General features: G+C 52.5%; 1 long non-coding RNA gene across 1 annotated transcript; it reads right to left on the reverse strand.

The window, feature by feature from the left end:
* Positions 1 to 17,387: 17,387 nt before the first annotated feature.
* Positions 17,388 to 20,232, reverse strand: LOC106007045. Its single transcript, XR_001181535.2, has 3 exons — positions 19,766 to 20,232; positions 18,987 to 19,081; positions 17,388 to 18,094 (listed from the first exon to the last, which is right to left on the reverse strand). It is a non-coding gene; the product is annotated as an uncharacterized LOC106007045 (long non-coding RNA).
* Positions 20,233 to 23,870: the final 3,638 nt, after the last annotated feature.

Consider the following 23,870-nt stretch of genomic DNA (forward strand, 5'->3'; position numbering starts at 1 on the left):
TGTGTCTGAGACCCCGCCAGCAGAGGACCCTGGTGGCAAAGAGAAAGAGGGGAAAATGGGGTATGTGTGGTGAGACATCATACTTGCCTTTTGCCCATTTACTCTGCCTCTGTCTCTGACTCCTTTTCAGGGATCCTGGTTTCTTCTCTATCAGGTCTCTCTGCCTCTGTCCCTCTCAGCAGTCCATGGTCACTGCATCCTGGTGTATCCATCTCTGTCCCTGCCGCCTCTTTTTGTCCCCCTTCCCATCCTCATCTGACTCTGCTTCTCCTTTCATTCGGGAACAAGACCCCTCCTCCAAGGACCCAGGCAGCAGCTGGGATGGGGCTGATGTCTGAGGCAGGTCCTCCAGAGAGCGGGCCCCACGGTGGGATAATGGGCACCTCTCTGGGTCCCTCTCTGGGCCCTGTTTCTGTGAATACCATCTTGAGAAGAAAGGTGGGGCTCCAACCCTGACCCATCCCCACCTCTCTCTCTACCCCTCCAATCTTCCCCCCTCTCTAAGGAGAACCCACCTCTTTTGAGGAAGAGCCCCACATGGAGCCTCAGTCAGCTTCCCACCTGATGACTCTCAAGATGTGGCTACAGTTTCCTCCCAAGTCCAGACCCCAACCCTCCCCTGAGGGATCTCACCCCTCCTGGGCCCTGTGACAGCTGGCCCGGTACCCATTTGGTCTCTGATTTCTATGCAATGCCCTGCCAAGAAACTCATCTCTCAGCAAGTACCTTCTGCCACTGAGTCCTCCTTCTTGGGTGCAGGGGACAACTTCTTACCTTGTCCCCATTTCAAAATAAATATTTTTGCCAGAAGAGTCAGAGTCTGCCTCTTTTCTCTGTCCCAAAAGAGAGAGGGAAAGGCACAACTCTGAGTGCTTTCAGATGCATTATTTTATTCCATCACAGTGATCCCCAAAAGTTGGAAATATGTCCAGTTTTGTAGATGAGGAGACTGAGGCTCAGGGAGATGGCTCGTTCCCAAGGCAGTAGAGGTAAGATTGGGTCACGGGTCTGAGCCTGAAGCCCATGTCTCTTTCTCAGAGCCCCACGGTGATTTCCTGGAGACAGATCAATGACAGTACCATGGACCATGGATGGGAGAGAGGGACCTGGAAAGACCTTGAACCCTAGCCTTTGAGGCTCACTTTAATCTGCCAGGTTTTCTTGGAAGACTTGGGGCCAGCTGCCGGTATGTCCTCACCCTGAAACCTCCTTCCCCACCATGTTGCTCAGGCCAAGACAAGCAAACTAGCCCCTGAATTCTCCTGCCCAAGACACAGATGACCCAATTAGGTCTCTTCTCCTTTAGCAATATCAGGACTTCTTTTAAAGCCCAGTTCAGGGGCACCAGGGTGGTACAGTTGGTTAAGTGTCTGACTCTGGGTTTCGGCTCAGGTCATGATCTCAGGATCAGGACTTCAGGGTCTTGAGATCAAGCCCTGCGTCAGGCTCTGAGCTCAGTGAGGAATCTGCTAAAGTTTCTCTCCTTCTCCCGCCCCCGCTCCCAAGCTTGTGCGCACATGCACTCTCTCTCTTTCTCTCCCAAATAAAGAAATAAATCTTCAAAAAACAAAGCCCAGTTCATAACCAATTGCAATACGTGGACCTAGTAGGAATCCTGATTCAAAGAAGCTGAAAGGAAGATATATCTGACACAAGTGTAACTTGGAACACTAGATATTTGTTGATATTAGAGACTTTCTTTTTTAATAATATAATTTTTAGAACAGTTGTAGATTCACAGCATTACAACATTTAGATTATAGCAAAACTGAGAAAAGAGTAGAGCTGCCACACCTAGTTTGCCCTATTGTGAACATCTTACATTGAGAGGGTGCATTTGTTACAATTCATAAACTGCTACTGATACATTGTTATTAACTATGGGCCATAGTTTATTCCAATTTCCTTAGTTTTTACTTAATATCCTTTTTCCAGGCGGGGATCCCATCCCCAATACCACATTGCATTGAGTCGTCATACGTCCCTAGGCTCCTCCTGTGTGACAGTTTCTTAGACTTCCCATGTGTTCCATGACCTTGACAGTTTCCAGAAGTACTGGTCAGGGGTTTTGTATCCAGAATGGCTGTTCTTCTCTTCGATCTGCCGATGGATTTGCAGGTGTTTGCAATCTTTAGATAAGCTATCTAGCTGATCTCCTGCTAGCTGAAGTAGTCTCAGCCTGCTACTTCTCCACCATCTTGACTCCTCCTCCTGGTCAGGGGTTTTGTAAAATGTCCTTCTATTGGCACTTGATGTTTTCCTCACTAAAACACTGATGCATGGGTTTTGGAGAAGAAAATCATGTGGGTAAAATGTCACTTTTGTCACACCGTAGAAAGGATGTATACTGTCACCTTGCTAGTGTGTTTATGACTGTTGGCATTGACCTAGATCACTGCGCTGACGTGCTGTTTGTCAAGCTTCCCACCGTAAAGTTACTCTCCCTCCCCCTTCCATAGGTGCTCTTTGGAAGGAAGGCAGTGTGGACAGCCCACAGTTGAGGGGTGGGCCCTGTATCCTACCCCTCCCTTGAGGGTGGAATAGCTATAAATTATTTGGAATTCCACATGGGAGATCTCTCCCTTTTCCCTTATTTATTTATTCAGTTATTTATATCAGCATGGACTTGGAGATATTTATCTTATACTTTGGGTTATCCAATACCACTAGGTTTTGTTGCTTAAATTGTTCCAACCTTAGCCATTTCAGTCGCCCTCTGGGTCTTTCTGTCACCTCTCCATCAATGTGGGATTTTTGCTTTTGGTTTTGTTGTGTTTCACTTAAGCACATCCACGCTTTCTGGCTCTATCACGCTCTTCGAGTTCAGCTTGTGAATGTCTTGCCCCCGCCCTTGAGTCCACCATTTCTCTAGGGAGCTCTGGTTGCTTTCACTGAAGAGTAATCTGGGGGCTAGGTATACTTGTTGATGCCAAGGTCAAAGTCTTAATTTTACCGTGTTACATGATAATGGTATTGAGGTTATTTTTTAGAAATCCCCCTTTTAAGATTATATATATATATATATATATATATATATATATATATATATACACATTTCTGGCTGAAATATATGTGCAATTGGCTTCAGAATAATGTGGGGGAGAGATGGGACAAGATTGGCCATGAATGGCTCACTGTCGAGGCTGGGCGATGGGATCCATGGGGGCTCTTTCTACTGTTCTGTCTACTTTAGTATATGTTGACATGTCTGGAGTAAAATTTCAAAATAATAAAACAAAACTCAGTCCCAGGCTGCTCTTCTAGAAGCCGTTCTCAATTACTTTCACATGGCCTGGTGGCAACCCCTTGCTCCTACTGGGCAGGAGTGGGATGGGGTGCTCCTTGGAGTGAGGCATCTCTGCCACATTTCCCACCCTGGGGGTGTTCAGCACTGGGTGGGAGAAGCTGCTCCGGCCAGCTGTGCCAAAGTGGTACCTGCTGCGTGGCTGGCATGGGCGTTCTCAGAGACAGTTCCAAGTTACTCTTCATACAGCCCCAGGAAGTGGGCATTATCCATATCCTGAGTTTACAGATGAGGAAACAGACATTAAGGGAGTCATAGGACATCCCCCAACCATGTATTTTCTAACAGGCAGAGCTGGCCCTTTCTGAACCCTCCACAGGGAGAGGAGAGATGTGTGCTGAGTTTTCCACTGGCCCTTCTGCATCCACCCTCCAAATCCTCATGCCTCCCTCTGCTCCTAGAAGCTGACCCTCTGGACACCATTCCTCAGCTCTCCGTCCCCTGACTGCCCTTTGGGTTTGGCCAAGGGAAGCACCAGCAGAAGGTAGAGGATAGAAGAGAGACGTGGAGTGTTTGTTCCCCCCAGCGATCTCGCTGCTGTGCGGGCTTGGCAGTGGCTGTGTTCCCCCACTGAAGGCTTGTCCTGGGAGACAGCCCCTCCCACAGCATCGGCACTCACTGACTTAAGGAGCTACCCTTCCCCTTCCCTTCCATGCCCCTCTGGCTAACAGCTTCCCAAGGGGCATTTGGCATTTTCACCTGTTGTTGGTTCCCTGCATTAAATGTTCCTCAGCCCCTCAGAGTGTGGCTGCTGTTTACCCGCATCCACGGAAGAAGGGCCCACTCTCAGTTGCTGGTGGCAGAAGCCCTAACTAGATGTCCCTGCCTCTACGTGGAGGGGACACACGAAGGGTCCAGAACCAAGGGTTGGAGGCAGGAGGAGTTTTCCTTTGAGGCTGAGATGTTTTAATTTAATAACATCCTGGGAATTGTATTCTCCTTTCTCTGCACTGTCCCCAGTGTCCCTCCCGCCCCTCTTGGTTTTCTTCTTCTTTCTTCCTCTCTCCACCCCATTTCCAGTGTCTGTCTGCATGAGACTCTGTCTCATCCTTTTCTGATTTTCCCTCTCAGTGTGGCTTGGTGTCTTTCTATACTTCCCTGCCTCCGTCTAGTCTCACCTGTCTGTCTGTCCCTCCCTCCACACCTGGCTCTTGTTTCTGTGTGCTCCATCTCTATTCACCCCTGTGTTTACCTTAAAATTCTCTGTTTCTGGCTTTCTGCCCTTTTTTGGTTGTCTGTTTCTGCCTGTCTGGCTGTCCCTCTCTCGTCTCCAGGCATTTCTTTGTGTCCCAAGCAAAAGATGCTGTATCTGGCAGGGTCCCAACAGGAAAGCAGATTCACCTCCAGTTGATTCAAATGAAAAGGTGTGAAGAAAGGAATCTTTCCAGAGTTAAGAGGAGGAACTGGGAGTGTTAAGGCACCAGAGACCAGCAACATGGGATGTCATTACCACCCAAAGTCTGAGGGGTCAAGTGTGCAAAAGTGCTGCTTGAATCCCGCCAAGGCGAGAACCTGTGGGAAGCAGCTGCCCTGCAGGAGCTGTAGACTTAGGGAGATGGAGCCACACAAGAAGTGTGAGACTTCCACCCCCAATTCCCTGCTATCTGGGCCCCCACTGTCTGGACCCAGTAGGAAGCCAGAGGGCTCAGAATCTCCTCCTTGGCACAGAGCAGAGCAGAGAAGGGTAGAGAGAAGACAGGCTGGGTGCCAGGGACAGACAGGATAACCAGCATACTGGGTGCCCTCCTCAGAGTCGCAGCTGAGCAAACCCTTTGGTCGTTAACCTCCAGGGCAGCCTCCTAAGCCCTCCAAGGAACCAGTGTCTGAGGACTGAAGTTAGAGTTCTCAACCTCGCTCTTTACTCTCAAGGCCATACCTTTCTCAAAGCTCAAGTGAGAGGATGCTATAATCATCTGTCCTCTTACTCCCAGGCAATTCCTTGCTTTGCTAGTGTATCAGTTAGAATTAGGTTTTTGCAAATGTGAGAAAATCCAAAATAACTGTTGCTTGGAACATATGGTAGTTTATTTCTCCCACACATACAGAAATCCCATATATAGGAAGTTCAGAGTCAGGTGGGTAGGTTCACAAAGCCATTAAAGATCTAGGCTCCTGCTATTTTATTGCTCTATCTTCTTCAGTACATTGTTTCTACCATATGACCCAAAAGGGCTGCTCAAGCTCCAGCCATCCCACCTTCATCCCAGTGAGCAGCAAAAAGGAAACTCAAAGAAGGATTCTTTTTTTATTTGAGAAGACTTTCTGGGAGCCCCACACACTTTCACGGACATATTTTGGACCAGAACCCTGTGTCATAGCCATGCCAAGATGCAGAAGTGGCTGGGAAATATAATCCTTATTCTGAGGGGGAGCACAAGGAACAAAAGAATTGATGATTCCCTTACTAAGGAAGAGGAGGAGAATGGATACTAGCAGTTTCCACCACAACTGGAATGGCTGGTGCTGCAGGATTTGGAGACATGGAGAAAGAAGAGGGAGAAGGTGCATGGAGCAAAGGATGAGGGAAAGGAAGACACACAACCTCTCACCCCGTCCTTCTGTCCCTCAGGGACCTCCCAAACAGCTGCAGCTGGAGAGAGCTTTCCTTCCCTTGTCTCACCTGCAGCCACCGTTCCCAGTTCTCACTGACACACTGGGCCAAAATCACCCCAAATGGCCAAGATGGGCAGCCACTTTTCTGTCCTTCTTTCTTCACTTCTCTGTGCATGTGACATGACAGAGGCACCCTTGTGATGGGGAACTGCTCGTCTCCTGGATTTCCCAGCGCCCCCACCTCGCCCTTGCTACTCACAACCTGGGTCCCCATTGATGGCTGTTTTGTTGTCAGCCTCTTTTTAATCCTCCCCGGTGGACTCCCTCCATGCCCAGGCTGGCTGCCCTCTGTGGACACCCTTTTCCCTGTGGTTTCATCCAAGACCACGGCTTTAGAGACTCTATTGCTTAAGACACTAAAATGGGGTCTCCAGCCCTAACTTTTCCCTCCCGACTCACGTCAACAACCATTCACCTCCCATCCTCACAGACACCTCAGATGAAACAGAACACAGGGTTCCGGCGCTCCTCCCCACACTTCCCTCTGCCTGCTCAGGAATTGGGGCTCACCTCTGCCAAAAAACTGCTCAAGCCCTTCCCCCTTCTCTTCACCCGCGCCCTCCCCTGCAACCCATCAGCCAGTCCTGTGAGGCACACCCATCCTTTCTCCTCACTTCCACAGTTACCACCCCAGGTCAGTCTCCTCTCCAGCCTCACCCCTGCTCAGCCCCCATCAGGCCCTGCTCCCTGCTCACCCCTTCCTTTCAGAGCAGCAGGGGACAATCTGGGAATGCTAATCACGTGGGGTCACTCTTCTCTTCCCAATGACCCCCAAACTCACTTATAAAATAAGCTCAACTCCCCATGGCCAACAACAACCCCCCTACACATACTGGGGCCTCTCCCCTTCTCCCGCTGCATCTCTACCCCTTACCCCTGTCATCACTATCTATTCTTTCCTTTTCTTTTCTTTTTTCTTTTTCAGTTCTGCAAACAAGCTAAGATCTTTCCCACCCTATTACCTCTATACCCTCCTCCTCTTCTGCCTACTCTCCCCTTTCCTGCCCTTCTTATCATACAAGTTCCATGCCCATACCACGCTATTGGGCAATCACCCCTTAGGCCCCTTGTTAATTTCCTTGCAAGTCTTTTGCAATTGCTCTGTGTGTTCACTGTCACTTCCCTACAGTGCAAACACCTAGCACCACGAGAGCAGGAAATACGCCCGTCATCTCGTCGCAATGGGCCCCACAGAGGCTGTGGCACATGCAAGATGTTCCAAAATTCTGCATTACATCCCTAAATGAGTCCCTCTCTATCCTTCATCGTGCCTAACCCAAGGCCAAGGCGACTCCTGGCATTCAGCTAAGACGCTGTTGATCATTTAGTTACCATCCTCACCCAGCCCCAAATATGCCCAGAATTTTCCAAGGCCCTCCAGGGGTCTTTGAGCTTGCTCTAGGCTGGCTCCCATGGAGCCAATTCTGCCTTCCCCATCCCTTCTGCTATCCCCAGGGACACCCTCCCCTACCCCACCCCCAGGCACCCAGTCACCAACAAGCCTGGAATAAAGCATCATCTGCAGAGCCCCTACTGCATGCCAGCCACAGCGACCTCACACCTAACTCCAGAGGATAGATGAGAAAAAGACTGGATTCTTTTCCAAATGATGGCCCCAAAAGATGAAATAATCTGCTCAAGACCGTATGGGTAAAGAGTCAGGTTGGGTTCAAACCCGGGGCAGTCTGACCTCACCTGCATCAGGTTGGCACATGCGGTGTTGAGAAGGTGTTAAGCGCCCCCCCCCCCATAACATGTTCACCTCACTCTGACCTTCTATCTTGCCCTTCAGCGCTGGGGTCCCTGGGGTAAGGAGGCAGAACCCCAAAAGTTAGAAACTGTGGGAGGGGAAGGCCAAGGGGATGCAGGAGAGTCAGGGGTTTGGTCTTGGGTAAGGATGGAGCTCTGGCTTCAGAGGGGGTGGGGGAAAGGAAGCAGCAGTAAGGGAAACGATGAACAGACAGGCTGATAGGGAGGTTGAAGCACCTCAAATTCTGAATGCCTCTGTCTTCTTGCCTTGTCTATCACACAGCTCCGCTCCCGAGGTCTGTCATTTCCCTTGGGCCGGGGAGGGAGGTGACCATTATCCATTCCTTGCCCACCAGCCTGCAGTTCCCCCCACAGCCCATCTGCTAGGGAAAGGGTTCCCTGGAGCTGAAACATGCGAGCTGCAGAGAGAACAGGGGAGCAGGTCGAACAGAGGTGATTCTGTTCATCGTCGGAAGAGAAGGTGGGGAGAGAGGGCCCTGCAGCCAGGACCCAGGGAAACAGGAAGGCGCAGCAATGTTAGGGTGAGAACGTGGGGTGGGCGAGCCATGGCTCCTCTGCCTGACAGATGAGGCAGGCTCTGGTCCATGAGTGCAGGGCCCAAGAAGGACAACTGTCAGGAGAAGTGCCCCCCACCCCAGTTTGGCCCAGGCTGGGAAAGGAAGTAGGGAGGGGTCCAGCACCAGGAGACCCTTTGTACTTTAGCAATAGAAAAAGTCCCACTATAATCCACAGCCTCCAGCTCCTAGGCCTGTCAGGAACTGGCCCCCCTCCTTGGGCCTCGGGCCTGGAGGGTAGGGGCGGTGGGAGGTGGGGTGCTCTCTAGGCCCCCTCCAGGCACAGCTGAGGGGGGGGCCACAGACTCTTCTTCCCACTTCAGACCCTGGTCCCAGCCCGCCTGAGATAGGACTGCCCAGAACCGATGGGCCACAGAGGTCAGGCTGCTCCCTGGCCCCCCTAAATGTTCTGCTGCAGGACGCCTCCCCTGCCCTGCCTGGGGGGGGGGTCTATCAACCCACCCCCAAAGTGGCTCTGTGGTCCCCTCCCTGTCTTTCAGACACCCTCCTCCCATATGCATGAAGGGAAAGGTCATGGACACCAGACTCAGAAAACCTCAGTTCGAATCCTGACCTTGCTTCTCAGTAGCTTTGTGGTCTTGGGCAAGCCTCTTAGCCACTCAGAGCCTCGGTTTCCCTGTCTCTAAAAATCACAGACAGAAGAGCTAGATTCGCCCTCATGATGTGTTAGCGAACATGAAGTGACAGGATGTCAGGATATGGGTGAAGTCAAAAAGCGCCTCACTTTCTCTACAGGGCCCTTTTCCAGGGCGGGGAAGCCCTAGCGAGCTTCCCGAAGGAGGTGGCTGCGAAGGGTGCAGGTGCCAGTAGGGGTCGCTGTGAACGAGCAGGCCCATCAGGACCTGTCTGGGGCTGGGGGGAGCGGGGGCGGCCCGGCTGGAGCACAGTGTGGTGTCTACGAGCCAACACCCACCCTATCTCTGGTCGCTCTCGGCCCAGGTCGAGATTTGGGGAGCACCTCCCTGATCTCTCCACCCCGAAGCCCCCCCACCCCCCGCCGCGTGACCTACCCCAGGGCCGGCTCGTCTCCCCTTGGGGGGCCAGGGCCAAGAATGGACGCGTCAACTGGGGCAAATTAACACGTAGGAAAACACCCCAGCACCTGGAGAAACAGGAGCAGAGGCCGGGGGAGGGCGGCCAGAGCCTTGGAAGTCAGAACCCGAGCGGAGCGATAATTCACCCGAGTGTCCGCGGCCTCCCGCCCGCTCCCCACCCCCGCCGCTCAGCCTCCGGTTTCAAAGGCCCACAAACAGCACACTGTGCTGGTCCCGGCTCCCTCGCTAAATCTTCCAGTCTTCAACTTCTTGTAACTTGAGCCGGCAGCGCTGACCCTCCCTCGGAGGCCTGAGGGGTACTGGAGAAGGGGGGAAAGGCAGAGGCGAGGAAGGGGCCTGGAGGAGAGACCGGAGGGAGGGGCGGGAGGGGCAGGGGGGACCGGGAGGGGAGGAGGATTCTGACCGGTCCCACTGGGGCCTCAGCCCTCACCCATTCCTTCTTCCACCGGGCAGCCTCTGGGCCCCATCTTTCTTCCATTTTGGGGCAGCAGAGCTGAGGGTGGGGGTCGTCCCCCGTGGGGCTGATGTCGATGTCGCTGTAGAGAAAGCTTTGCTTCCACATGCCCTGCAGCTTTGGAGTGTGTTTGTGATTCTAGAAGCTTCTGAGCGGGAGCCCCCTGTGAGTATATGTGTGAGTGGGAATGGGAGAGGCTGTTGTAAGCTCACCACCCAGCATGTGGAAAAGTCATTTTCTGGCTTGGTTTGGGGCAGACAGAGATGGGGAGCCAGGCATGCCTCCCCCCTCCTTCTCTCACCCCTAGGGGACTGTGCAGTCATAGGGGACGACCCTCCCACAGCCGCTCCTGACCTGAGACAGCCCTTCTGACAACTCAGGATGCAGGGAGGGTGGTCTTGAGGAAGCAACCCAGAGCCGGGACCCTCTTCCCCCTTCCAGGTTTCAGGCAGTGTGGCCCCTGGTGGGATTTTTGGTGGGAGGTCCTCCTTCAAGGCCTGAGGAGTTGAGGGATCTCAAAGCACACAGGAACTAGAGGCTTCCAGAAGGCAGAGGACATTTAGTTAAGGGCTGGATGGGGGAAGGGGTCAAGATCTGAATGGTGGGGGCGGGGTGAGAGCAGAGGTGAAGGGAGGGATGAGGGCTGCTTTTGAATGGGGGTGGGCAAGAGAGTAAGAGTGAGGTCTGAGGGGAAAGAGATTTAAGATGTTACAGGTGGGGTTAGTGTAGTGGCAGGCCTCAATCAAGGGGTGCGCAGAGAGCTGGTGTTAGGATTCGATGTAGGGAACCTCGCTGGGACGAGGCATGGCGATAAGTACCGAGTTGTTTCTTGCCGCCATCAATCAACAAATATCAACTGAACCCCTCCCATATGCTGGGCTCTGTTCTACTTGCTGGAAATACATAGCAGTGAGCAAAACACAAAACTCTGACCCCTCCAAGGCAAACTGCCAGTGGTGGAGGCAGCTAATAAAACACAAAACCCGATAAATTGTGTTTTAGATGGTGGTAAACACTGGAGGCAAAGCTGGCAAGGGGGTAGAAGGTGATGGGGCATGTACTGCAATTTTGAATACGGCCTCACTGAGAAGGTGACATCTGTGTCTGAACCTCAAGGAGGTAGGGAAGGTAGCCAAGCAGGTGTCTTGGTGAAGAGCATTGTAAGTAGAAGGAACAGCAAAAGCACAATGGCGATGTCTGCCGTCGAAGTACACGCGCATGTTCAGCGTGGCTGGAGGGGAGGGGGCCAGCATGGTGGCAGGGCCGAGGTGAGGGCTGGGATCAGAGGAGGGATGTGCATCAGCTCCGTCTTCTCCCTCGGAGTAATGGGGAAACCAAACCTACAGAGGCAGAGGCCAGCACGAAGGATCGCGATTGAACGAAGAGGAGACCGCACTGGGGGCAAATGAAACAGGGACCAGGGACCCTCAGCTCAGGCTGGGGCATCAAGCTTTGGGGCCTCCCCTGAGCTTAGCCTGTGTCCTCCCTCTCCAAAAGCATGAAGCACTACCTCACTAGGCACTTGTCTTTGAGAACTTTGTCATCCACCCCCCATTTGTTTGCTAATAAAAAGATGGGGGGAGTGCTGTCTGCCTTCTCGGGATCGCTGGTGTTCTCCTTCCCCTCTCTCTCCTGCCTGCTTCCTCTCCCTCTCTCTCCCTTTCTCTCCCCGAGAGCTGATGCAGTTAATTGGAGCGTCTTGAAAGTGCACATTAACACACACAGAGCCAAGGAGACGTTTTGGCAGCGAAATATCATTATCACTTCTTGAGCTCCAGCCAAAATCCCCTCGCGGTCAAAACACAATTCTTTAAACTAAACAATTAAGGATTTGTGCAAGTGTGGCTGCCATGAGTTATCAGGCTGGGAGCGGCTGGCCCTGCCAGTGTCAGCAGAAGTTAGCAACCTGCTCCAGGCTCCCAGCCAGGTGATGGGCCTGGGGACTCCCAGGAGGGAGGGTGCACAGCAGGCCCCCAGCAGAAGCCGGGGAATGGCCTGCCCTGTCCCCACAGCCAGCCAGCCACAGGTTGGAGAACCCCAAGGAAAACATGGCACCCAAGCCCACCCCCATCCCTCACCCATTATAGTTGCTCTGGATGGAACCAGAAGCCAGAGAATTCTGAAATGCCTGATCCTCAGGGCTCTTGATTCCCAGCTGCCACCAGGCCATCTTCAGAAGCCCCATGCCCTGGCATGAAAATCAAGGGGCTCCAGGGCACCCTATGTTGCCGGGGCTCTGAGGCTATTTCACTTTGGGACTTGGCTACGCTCCTCTGATTCCTGGTACACTGTGCCCTGTGCTCCATCCCAGGGCCCTTGCCTCTCTGCCTGGGGCCTGAGCTCAGCACCCACCCCCACTTCTGGCTCAACACCCCAAGACCCCCACACGCAGGGCCATGTGCACCGCATGGCAGAGTCTGAAGCAGAGAGGTGCTGGGGCTGCTGTCCCATTTGCGCCTTTTCCACTGTGCACGGACCTCAAGTGAGGACCCCCCGTGCGGTCATGGGTCCACATCTCGACTGTGAGTCTCACTGATGTGTTGCAGATCAACCCCAGTGATCTCAGGTGAGTCCCCGCCCCTTTCTGGGCCTCTATCCCCATGTCTGCACCATACGATCTGGGCCTGATAGTGAAGATGCCTTCCAGTTCACAAATGTGGGAGTCAAAATGACGATAGGCACCATCACCAGGTCCGTGGATGTGTTCAGGCAGCAGACTCAGAAATTCTGTCTCCAAAAAGTTCCTCGCCATGCATCTCAGCAAACTGAGCCAGACCCTTGCCATGCCCTGGGCAAGGGGAGCTGGGGAGACCAGGGTAATTCCCTCTGTGGAATGTCTCACTCTAGACTGTCAACAAAACCAGAGTCTAGTGAACCAAAGGCTGGAGCCAGACAGCCTGGGTTCAATCACAGCTCCCCCACTCATTGGCTATATGACTTATCGCCAGATGCTTAGCCCCTCTGTGCCTCAGCTTGCCCATCTGTAAAATGGAGCTATCAATAACACCCTCCTCTTAGGGCTGATATGAGGATGAAATGAGTTCAAATATGGAAACCAGAGCAGTGCCTGCTTTATAGAAAGCCCTCAATGAATAGTAGCTACTGTTATTTCCATTTCTGTGACTCTTCTAGTAAGAAACTACAGCGGCTTGTTTCTAAAGATGGCAGCTTAATTAACCGTGCTTCCCTGCATTCATGCTCTCGTGCAGACCTCTCTCACATTAAATCTTAGGAAGTCTAGGATAACCAATAGAAGGTGGCAGAAGTGACACTGCGTGAACCCCAGGGCTAGCCAGGAAAAGTTTTTCTGCCTGGATGTCTGACAGGTTCACTGTCAGGCACCATGAAAGAAATCCAACTACCCTTATTCCACCATGTTGGAAGGAAGCCCAAGCAAGCCACCCAGAATGGCCTCAAGGAGGGGGAAAAGAGATGCTTGACCAAGCACCCAGCTAGTCAGGTGAGTGCAGAAGACAGCCTGGACATCCCCCCGGAACCAGCCCTCCCGTGACCCCAGTCCCACCTGCCACCTGATCACACCTCAAGAAAGACCCCCAAGGAAGAACCACCCTGCTGAGCCCGATCAGCCCACAGAACCAGGACAACTAAAAATAAATTTTCATTTGAAGCAACTGAGCTCTGGGGTGGTTTGTTCCACAGTAATGGACCTTAGAGTCAGGGCGAGCCAGAGTTGGAAGGAAGCTTGGCGAGTTTAATCTGAATCAAAGCCCAATCAGATCATGATGTCCCCTGCCTTCCCTTAACCCCCAGTGGCTTCCCTTCATATTTTGAATAAAATCCAAAGTCCCTTCTAAGGCCAGTCAGACCTCACATGCTCCATGCCCCACTCTCCTTCTGACCTCGACTCCTATCACTCCGTTCTGCCACTCCTGTTCTCCTCAGCTGTCTCCCAGCACTCTGGTCTCCTCATCTGTCCTCAAATTTGCCAAAGAGTCTCCTGCCTCAGGGCCTTTGCTAGTGCCCTTCCCTCTGCTGGGTGTGCTTTTCCTTCTTTGTTTCCCAGTGCTCCCCCACACTTTATTCAGGTCCCTAATCAAATGTCACCCCTGGGGGGGGTGACTTTCTTGAAATAGTGCCCCACCGGGTCCTTCTAATCCCTCTTGCTAGCTCCTTCTCTGCTTTATGTCTCCTCATATATACCCATATATACCTCATATATATTCCTCACACCACCTGGTGATATATTATGCATTTACTCACATATTCATTTCTTTTGTCTGTCTCCCTCCCATGAGAATGTAAGCTCCAGGAGGGCAGGCATTTTGTTTTCTTGGTTGGCCACTAAGCTCCAGAGCCTGGAACACTACCTGACACCTAGCTGGAAGGTAAATAAAATGTTTCCATCACAGGGAACCGAGGCCTGGAGATGGGACAAGCACTTGTCCAAGGTCACATGGCTACTTAGCCGGACTCCGTCCCAAGGCTGTCCCCACACACCCCTGTGCACCCCAAAAGGCCGCTCCTCTCTGTCACTCAGGCAGGCCAATAGCCCTCAGCTCTTCCAGTTGTTTCTGTCAAATGCTATTTACAATAAACTTTGTTTGAACTTTTGTCTAAGTGATAATAATAATAACACGATAATTATATGGAGTATAACGTACAGCCAGCTGTATTTAATTAAAGCTGTAATTTCACTAAGGGTTTCTGGAAACCGTAAACTGCATGAGTTGTACCCCCCCACACCTCTTGTTGGGGATTGCATCTGCAGGGAACAGGGTGACTGAAGCAGAGGCCCCAGGAGCCAGAGGCTGCCCACGGTGTCCAGCTTCTGGAGCCTGGGGGCTCTCATCTTGGAACCATGCAGAGGGTGCGTCTGCGGTGGCCTCGGGCCAAAGACTGAGTCTGGAACCTCTCAGAACACGTGCACTGATTTCTCCTGACCTTTGCTGGCTCACAGGAGAGTAGTTTTCTTTCAAGACATCTGGAATAAAGGACTCAGGAGCCCAAAAGATACCAGCTAGGAGCAAGGAAGATGGCTCCAAAGATCAGAGGCCTAGGCCATGGGACAAAGGGAAGGAGTGGGTGTCAGGTGAGGGAGAGGAAGGCTGGCCCGGATTCCATCAGCAAAGTTCTTCATGGTGGTACCACAAGCCTGGCACTGCACCAGACACCAGGGTTAGCGAGACAAGGGTTTTGCTCGGCAGAGAGTCTGGTTGAGCAAGGAGGCAGCCTTATCTACCAACCACAGTGGGAGTCTCCCCCAACCCCCAGAGAGAATTGTGTCATCCAAAGCCTTAAGAGTCCTGCCTGTGGGGTGAAAGTATGCAGGCTTCAGTCCTGACTCTCCCCTCTCAGCTGGGTTTTCCATGCTAACCTCCCTGTGCCTCGATTTTCCCTTCTGGGAAATGGGGATAATAGGATCTACTTCAGTGGGTTACTACGTGCATGAAATGAATGAATCTGTGTCAGATTCTTAGGAGAATAGTAGAGAAGTCAATAAATGTTAGCTGTTGTGATCGGATATATATAAAACAGGGGGAATCATTTCGATCCGGAAATAGGGTGACCAGCCCTGCTAACTTGGATGCAGAACATTCAGGACTAAAACCAAGACAGCCACAGGAAGACCAGATTGTTGGCCAACATAGCTGCAAGGCCAGAGTGGAGTCTCAGGGCAAAGGAGAGGTTAGAGCCCGGCACACAGTAAGGGTGATAAGGACTTAGTTCACAGAAGGCAGAAAATACCTGAAAAGTAAGGAACCAGGGATTCAGGCCCAGATGACTTGTGCACTCCATGTGTGACCCTGGACTAGTCACACCGTTTGGCTTCTCACAGACTCAGTTTGCCTGGGGCCCCTGGCCAGTCTGAGATCAGAAGACGCTGGAGCTGAAGGAAGGGCCTGGTGCGGGGGTGGGGGGGGGACGTGGGTCACCCCACCTGCCCCCAGCATATGGACTTGCCCATCTACACACACACACACACACACACACACACACGCACACATGCATGCATCCACACATGCACACATGCACACACACCAGTAGGACATAGCATGTGGACTCGCGTATGCGTATACTCATACACACACACACACACACCAGTAGGGCAAGGAGTAGGGGTCAGCTGCACAGGATAAAGGGGACCCTTGCCCACATATGAAATCCTCTCTTTGGAGCCCATAGCTGGGCTGGAACAGTAGGGTTAAAGGCAGAGTAGGTTTTAATTGTCTAAAGAGGCTGGCTGCTGGGGGTGCAGGCTGAGCGAGAAGATCTCTGAAGAGATGCAGAAATATTCCTGGGTAATAAAATATCCCCTTTTCAGTGTCAAAGTTAATGTACCAGGCCTCAGGTAAAACGGCTTCTTATCAGTCAGCGTGCTCCCTGGAGAAGGCTGGAAGGCAGGCAGGGAAGGAGGGAGCAGCCTGGGCTCCCCCTCACCCTCAGAGCAGAGCTGGAGTCTCTGTGGTCAGAGGAGGCTGAGCCCCCTTTGGGACAACCCCTTGGTCCGCTGGACTAGGAGACCAACCCAAGGAGAGATCCTACCACCCACCCCTCCCTCCTCTGTCCTCATTCATTCTGCTGCTGTCCCTGTCCCCCAGTCGCTCCCTCTTCCCTCTCCATGTTCTTTCCACCTGTCTGCCCCTGTCCCTTCTGCACGTGCCTGCACACGGGACTGTGTTTGAACCCCTGCTGGGATTCTGTCCCGTGACGCCGGGACAAGGGGTGGCCTCACATGCTGCACACATGTGTGCAATTCTGCACACACTGGTGTGGGTGGCCGGTGGCCTCACCCCGTGGCCTGGTCACCTTGCCTACACCCAGGGCTGCTGCCTGCCCCCCTGTGTCGGCACTGGGCCCCAAACCCGGCTGCACAGCGGTGACTCTGACAGGCCATGGGTTTAAATATAGAGTTGCGTATGCAAGACGGGGCTAATTTTAGCAGGAATGCGCTGGAAAGTTTCTGAGGGCTCTGTTCTCTAGCTGTCTCCCCTGTGCTCATCGCTTGCTGGGGGCTGGAAGTAAACCTGCTTGTCTCCGTGCCTTACCTCTCATTTCTCTTTTCCCATCCCCCCTCTCCCCAGTCTTGGGTCCCCAAACCCTGGCCCTGTTCCTTGTCTTCACAGTGCCCTGTCCCCGGGCCCAAGCCCACCCAGGTGCCTGAGGTTCTGACTCCCTTGACTCTCCTCTCTTGTCGCAGGATCTTCCTTTACTGGTCCACCCCCGTGATGTATCCTGTTAGGGAAATGCCCCCGATTCACACACGGACACCATCTGCACCAGGTCAGATGCACACCATCTGCACACACGGTCACCAGGTGCCAGGGACCTTGTTAAGTGCTTTAGAAAGGGTCACTCACTTAATCCTCACAACAAACTCAAGGCAGGCATGTGTCATAGCCCCATTTTCCAGACCAGAGCACAGAGACCCAGAAACGTGTGAGGACTTGCCCAAGGTCATTCAACAGCAAACCACGGGTCAGCACATTCAATCTCTTCCACAGGGAGAACAATGTGCTTTTGTTGTTGTTGTTGTTAAGATTTTATTTATTTGTTTGACACAGAGAGAAAGAGAGAGACAGGAAGAGAGCAACTACAAGTAGGGAGAGTGGGAGAGGGAGAAGCAGGCCTCCCAATGAGCAGGGAGCCCGATGCGGGGCTCGATCCCAGGACCCTGGGATCATGACCTGAGCGAAAGTCAGACACCTAACAACTGAGCCACCCAGTTGCCCCAGAACAAGTGCCTTTTTAAATAAGAACTGTGGGCAAAGGATGAGGTCCTGTTTGGCACAAGGGAATTACTCCTCAATGGTGGAACTTCAAGGACTAGGATTCCAGAAGAGCACAGATCCTTGCAGTGGGGATGGGGAAGCTGCCTATCTCAGCCTCCCCATGTCCTCCCTCACCCACCAAGGGGCCTAGGGAAAGAAGCCATGCTCTATCTCCATCAAACTCTGCATTCTTTCCTGTTCCTCCCCTGCCCTGCTTGCCCTTACCCTGCAGCACTGATGGAGTACCTACTATGTGCCCAGCACTGTGGCAGGTGCCTTGCTACCGAGACAAATGAACCAAAGGGCAGGGCTGGGCTCTGAGTCCTCCTGGTTCAGCCAGCGGCAGGCGCAAGCCTGGAGTAAACACTCAGCTGCCTTCTCATTGGAAAGGACGACAATAGAGGACAGAAAAGAGAAGAAGTTGACATCCGAGGAGGGCTGCACCCCCAGCAAGAAGCTCCAGAAGGCATCAACTCTTCCTCCCATGCTGCTCTGACTGTTCTTGCCGGCAGCTCCAGAAAAATGCCCTGTCTCCCCACGGAGCTGTGTAACAGCGCTGCGTGGTTGTTGTGTTTGAGTGCGAGGACATTTCCCTGTAATGAGGATTAGAATAGTAATGAGGAGGATGACACGCTGTAGTTAGAGAGCAACAGATCTCGGGGGAGCGCTGGCCCGCCCCAACGCGGACGCCAGCTGCTGGCATGTGACACAGGCTCTGCCCCATTAGCCAGGCCTGGAGCCACGAGGCAAATGTCCGCCTCTAGCCACCGTCCCTGGCCCACACCACGGTGCAGGGAGGGTGGCAGGATTGGGGCTGTGGGGCTCTGGCTCAGGCCCCGGCCCTAGGAGAGAGAGGGGACCCCAAGAAGGAGGAAAGGGCCCGGTTCAGACTTCAGACTCCTCACACTCCTTTCCCTTTTCCATCCTTCATTTTTCTCCAAAGTACTAAAGTTCTTCTCATGTACGATATGATTTCCCCATTCGTTCTTCTTACTGTCTCTCTAGTTAAAAGGTAATCTCCATGATTTGTCCCTTGCTGTCTCTCTGGGGACTAGAAGAGTTCATCGAGCATAGTAGGTGTTCAAGAAAGATTTGCACAAGAGCTAATCAATTTGGGTTTCCGTGTGCTGTGCACTGCTGTCATGTCCCAGCACTGCTGGGACTGGAGATGCATTTCCATGTGGTTCAAGTCTTTGTGGCTACCTGTAGGAGGAAGTCTATGCGGTGTGTGTGTGTGTCTACACCAGCTCCCCTCACACCCTCCAGCTACTGGAGGATTGAGTGGACTCGGGTGCTGGCTTAAACCTCCTCTGGTAAACTGGAGGGCAGCCAAGGGGTGCCTCTGCCTGCCAGAGGCAGGGAGCTCTGCCCCAGCAAGAAGACCCCTACCGAGGCCCTCTCCCACACCATGTCTCTGGGACAGACCCCACCAGGGCTGTACCCACAGCCAGTTGTGCCCCCCAGGACCCGGGTTCCTGTGCTGACCTCAGGAACAGAGGCTGTGGTCTATAGGAGTGGCTGTCACCCCAGGGTGACGTTCCCAAGCGGGTCTCATGTGCTTCTGATGGAAAAGCCAGGGCCTGTGAAAAATCATAAAAATGGCTCATGCTTAGAGCTGTGCCTGCTAGATGCCAGGGATCGTGCCAAGAGCCTTATGATTCTCACCACCTCCCATGGGGAGGGTGCATATTATCTGGACAGGCGAGAAGATGGAAACGCTGAGGGAAGAAGGAACCTGCCAGGGTCACACAACTAAGGGTGTGAGACACGGACACAGGCACCACTCCTGACGCTTCAAGTCCTCTTCCTCTCTTTGAGGACTGCATCCAAACAACACAGTTGGGCTTCCTTCCTCACCCAGAACCACCACCTTGTTCTTGGACAGGAGGGGGACTGGTGAGTGCACGGAGGAGCTTTCTGCTTCCCAAGAGTCTTGTGTGTAGATTCATCACCCAGGCTTTACTGACAGCCGTCCCTGCCCATGGTGGGCACTTGTGTTCCCCAAAAAGAGGGGTTTGAGTCCTCTCCCCTGGTACACGTGACTAGGATCTTATTTGGAATAGGGACTTTGCAGATGTACATCTGGTTAAGACGAGGTCCTGCTGGAGTAGGATAAGGGTTGGCCCTAAATCTGGTGACTGGCATCCTTTCAGGAGCGAAATGTACTCCTAGGCGCAGAGACACACTTGGGACAACGGCATGGGATGATGGGGGCAGAAAGAGGGCTGCATCCCTCTGAGCCCTCCAGAAGGATTGAAGCTTACCTCAACCTTCATCTCAGACGTCCAGTCTCCAGAACTCTAGGAGAATAAATCCGTGTTGTTCTAAACCACCAGGTTTGTGGTAATACGGCAGTGCTGGGAAATTAACACAGCCTCCTTACCCAGCGAGGAAGAACACGGTATGTGCACATGCATGCACACACACACACACACACACACACACACAGCAACTGAATGAGCCAATTACTTGGACTCACACTTTCCCTAGGTCACACCAGCCCACGTTCTGTGGCTCCTGTGCAAGGTGCTCCTGCTCACAGCTGCCCCACACCCAGCAAGGCCACAGTTCCCTCTACACATCACCTGCCAGCCTGTCCCTCCTCCGGGCCCACCGGGAGCTCACAGGCGGAAGGGTCCCTGAGGACAGAACCCACCAAACTCTGTCTGAGCCTTCCTTCCTGGTCTCCCCTTCTGTGCACTTGCCAGCCCTCAGGCTCCTGGTCTGACTTCCTTCCCCCCATCCTTCCTCTCGTGCTTCCTCCTCCCTCTTTTCCTCCCTCCCTCCCTTCCCTTCTTCCTCTGCCTCTACTTCTTCCCCTCCGAGTAAACACAGCCCCACTGCAGGCCCTGCCATGTTCTCGGAGAGCTGCCCATTGCCACCTGTTGCTATGGAGAAGCCTCTTTATCACAAACACTGGGTAAACAGCTGCTGCTGGGAGCCCCTTTCTGCTGGCCAGGGGTTTATTTGGAGAAAGTCAATAAGGAAAAATAAACATTCCGGTCCTGTGTATATATAGCCTTGGGACTAGTGCTCCGCTGTGGCTGGGCCTGCCAGCTCCCCGGAGGGCCCAGCAGGCCGAGCCTCACCCCTGCCTCCGATCCCAGAATCCTCCATCCAGAGCCGGGCTGGGGGCCAGGGAGCCACCTCCCTCGGGATTCACGTCTCTCCGCAGGCTGTACCCACCCTGCCTGAGGCGGGGCCTGAGCTGAGGCTCAGACCTCCTCTCCTCCTTTCTGGGGAAGGGTGTGACAAAAGGACCCCGCCTACCTTGCCTCTTCCAGGTAACTCGGTCCACCATTTTCCAGAGAAGTTCCTCTGTCTGAGTTCCCCCAGGACACCGGAATTTCTGGGAAGAACCATGGTCAGTTTGGCTTGATTAGGACTCTCTTCTTTGGCATCTGAGTTTTGGTTGAATTCAATGTATTAAGTCTTTAGTCATGCAGCATTCAGCCCGTATTTATTTAATAGCTGAGGTTATGTCAAGGGATTGCCTTGGGCTTGGCTCCTGCCTGCCCACAAAGTGCTTGTAGTCACAGAGGTTCAGCATCCTGACGGGATCAGCTAGATATTTACAGAGAAACAAGGCACTGTGGGAACTGAGGAAAGCCCCTTACATTTTGTTAATCCCTACTAGGAGCATTAACTCAGTTAATCCCTAGAACAATCCTTCAAGGTGATATTTTTATTCCCATTTTACAGATGGGGAAGTAACTTACCTAAAGTCAATTAGTGGGAGAGTCAGGATTTAAACCCAAGACATCTGGAGGCAAAAGTCCAGGGCTCTAGAGGTGCTCCGCTGGTACAGTTGGTAGAGGATGAGGCTCTTGATCTCAGGGTGGTAAGTGCAAACCCCACATTGCCGTGTTGGACATAGAGCTTACTTTAAAAAAAGAAGAAAAGGGGGGGGGGCCAGGCCCTAAAGCATTGTGCAATTCTGTCAGACTTGCAATCGGCATGCCACAATCCCTACCCTCAAGTTCGTAAGAGGGGCACCTGGGTGGCTCAGTCGGTTAAGCGTCTGCCTTCAGCTCGGGTCATGATCTTGGGGTCCTGGGATGTCAAGTTCTTGTCAACCAGGAGCCCATTTCTCCTCTCCCTCTGCCTCCCCTCCCCCTGCACCCGTGTCTGTCTCTCAAATAAATAAAGTCTTTAGGAAAAAAGAAAAGAAGCTCACAGGAAAAGCCCTGATGAAACAGGACAGGCAGTGAGGACAATGGCCAATGAGGGACACCAGTCATTCAAAGGACATCAGTGTGATATGGAGGAACTGGAGCCAGAGGCAGGGATCCAGCTGAGCCATGACTGAGAGGGAAAGAGTTGGGGACAGCCTGGCTGGGGTTGGAGAACAGAAAGACCTGTTCGGTGAAGGGGGAGGAGGACTGCTCCCCACCCTTGCTTACCACTCCAGAACCCCATGCCTCTCTTCAAAACTCATCAGCAGGCTCGCCACCCCCGCTTTGGTCCAGGATCTCAAGCTCTCCCTCCTGCAGCCTCCTTCCTGGTCCTCCTGTCTCCAGTCCTGTTTAGCTCTAATCCACTCCCCAGGCCCCAGGATCTTCCAGAAACACAAATATAATCATGGCAACTCTCCTATTCTCCCTCTCCATAGACAGATGCTATGCCGTCCTTGCTCTTCCCCTTTTCTTTTTTCTTTTTTAAGATTTTACTTATTTATTTGGGGCGGGGGTGGTTTGAGGGAGAGAGAGAAGCAGACTCCCCGCTGAGCAGAGAGCCTGCCATGGGGCTTGATCCCAGCAACCTGAGATCATGACCTGAGCTGAAGGCAGCCGCTGAACTGACTGAGTCACCCAGGCACCCCTTCTGTTCCTCTTGTCCATGAGCACCTTGAGCACCAAGTATATAGAACCACCCATGTTTCCCAAATGTGTGGGGCCCTCCTGAACCTCTGCTTGGCACTTGCTCTTCCTTCTGCTCAGGAATCCTTCCTGAAAAGGCACTTTCAGGCACGAACTTTAAGTGAGCTCCTACTATGCCTGGCACTGTTCTGAGCCCTGGGAACAAAACAGACGGAAGATCCTTGTTCTCGTGGAGTTTTTGTCTTAGTGAGGGATATACACTAAAACAAAACAGAGAAGTAAAACACACACAGTGGTAGGTGAGGCTGAGGGCTGAGGAGAGAAATACAGCAGGGAGGGGGGACAGGTAGAGCCTTGAGGACTCTGTGTTGATGCGAGTGAGATAAGAAACTCTACATTAGGTTTTCTGAGGATTCCTCTGACTATTGTGTTGAGAACAGACTGAAAGGGGACAGGGTGGGAACAGGGAGACAGGCAGGCCAGAGGAACTCAGGGTTCTCACTTCTCCACAAGGCTGTCAGGACTTCGGTCCTCTGTGTCTACCTCGCCAGCCCCAGGTCCCCAAGGAGTCCCTGAGAGTCACCAAGTATGAGAGGGCACCCTTCCCAAAACACACACACTGTTCCAGCCAGCATGCTCTGATTTGACGCCGAGTTCCTGCAGGTCCCCAGGCCAGGCATTGCTAGCCTCCCACCCCCTGACTTCCTCCCGGCTGCCTGCCCATCTCCCCTCCCAAGGCTCTGAGGAGGACAGGAGCCCCGCAGAGCAGTGATCCGCATATCAGGAGCAAGGGAATTAACATTCCCAGGCTGTAATTATACCTTCTACCGGTGACACCTAAGGAAGCATCTTTTTATAAAAGCAGGTAAATTGAAGGCTTATAGGATTGTGGGGAATGGGTGTATTTTTAGCGCATTCCCCTCACTTCCCCCAGATTGCCAGAACCCTGGTAATTGCCTTGGTGCCAGTGGCCTAAACTGAGGCTGGGGGAGCTCCAAGTGGGATTGAGGGGTCATTGTGAAGGGGATTTGGGAGGTACTGAGAACTGAAGTAAGCCAGGTGAGAATCTAGGAAAGAAGCCTGGAGAAACTCCTTCTGATGGGGGGGAATTACAGGGAGGAATCATTCATGGGCAGGTGGAGTGCACATTTTTAAATTATATAGAATATCTATAACAATAATAGCAATGATAGCTAACCCTTACATGGTACAAGTGCCAGACAGTGTTCTAAGTGCTTTTTGTATATTAATTTATTAATCTTCACAACAATCATATGAAGTAGGTACTGCTATTATTCCCATTTTACAGATGAAAAAATCAAGGCATAGAATGTTCAAGTGTTATTTTGACTTAGACATTGGAAATATACATACACATCTACATACACACATAAAGGTGTCTGGCTTTGACTAGTAAACGAATGAGTTCCCTCCTTCTGCGTCCCCCAGGTGTTTACAAAGAGGCCTAAAGCTCAAACAATCAGGAAGCTCTGAAGTTAGGAAGTCCCTTCCCTGTGGGGCGGGGTCTTTGGTCACACTTCCTGTCCTC

Source organism: Mustela putorius, unplaced genomic scaffold (genome assembly GCF_011764305.1).
Source record: "Mustela putorius furo isolate JIRA1106 unplaced genomic scaffold, ASM1176430v1.1 tig00003983_pilon_pilon_pilon, whole genome shotgun sequence".
Lineage (NCBI taxonomy): Eukaryota > Metazoa > Chordata > Mammalia > Carnivora > Mustelidae > Mustela > Mustela putorius.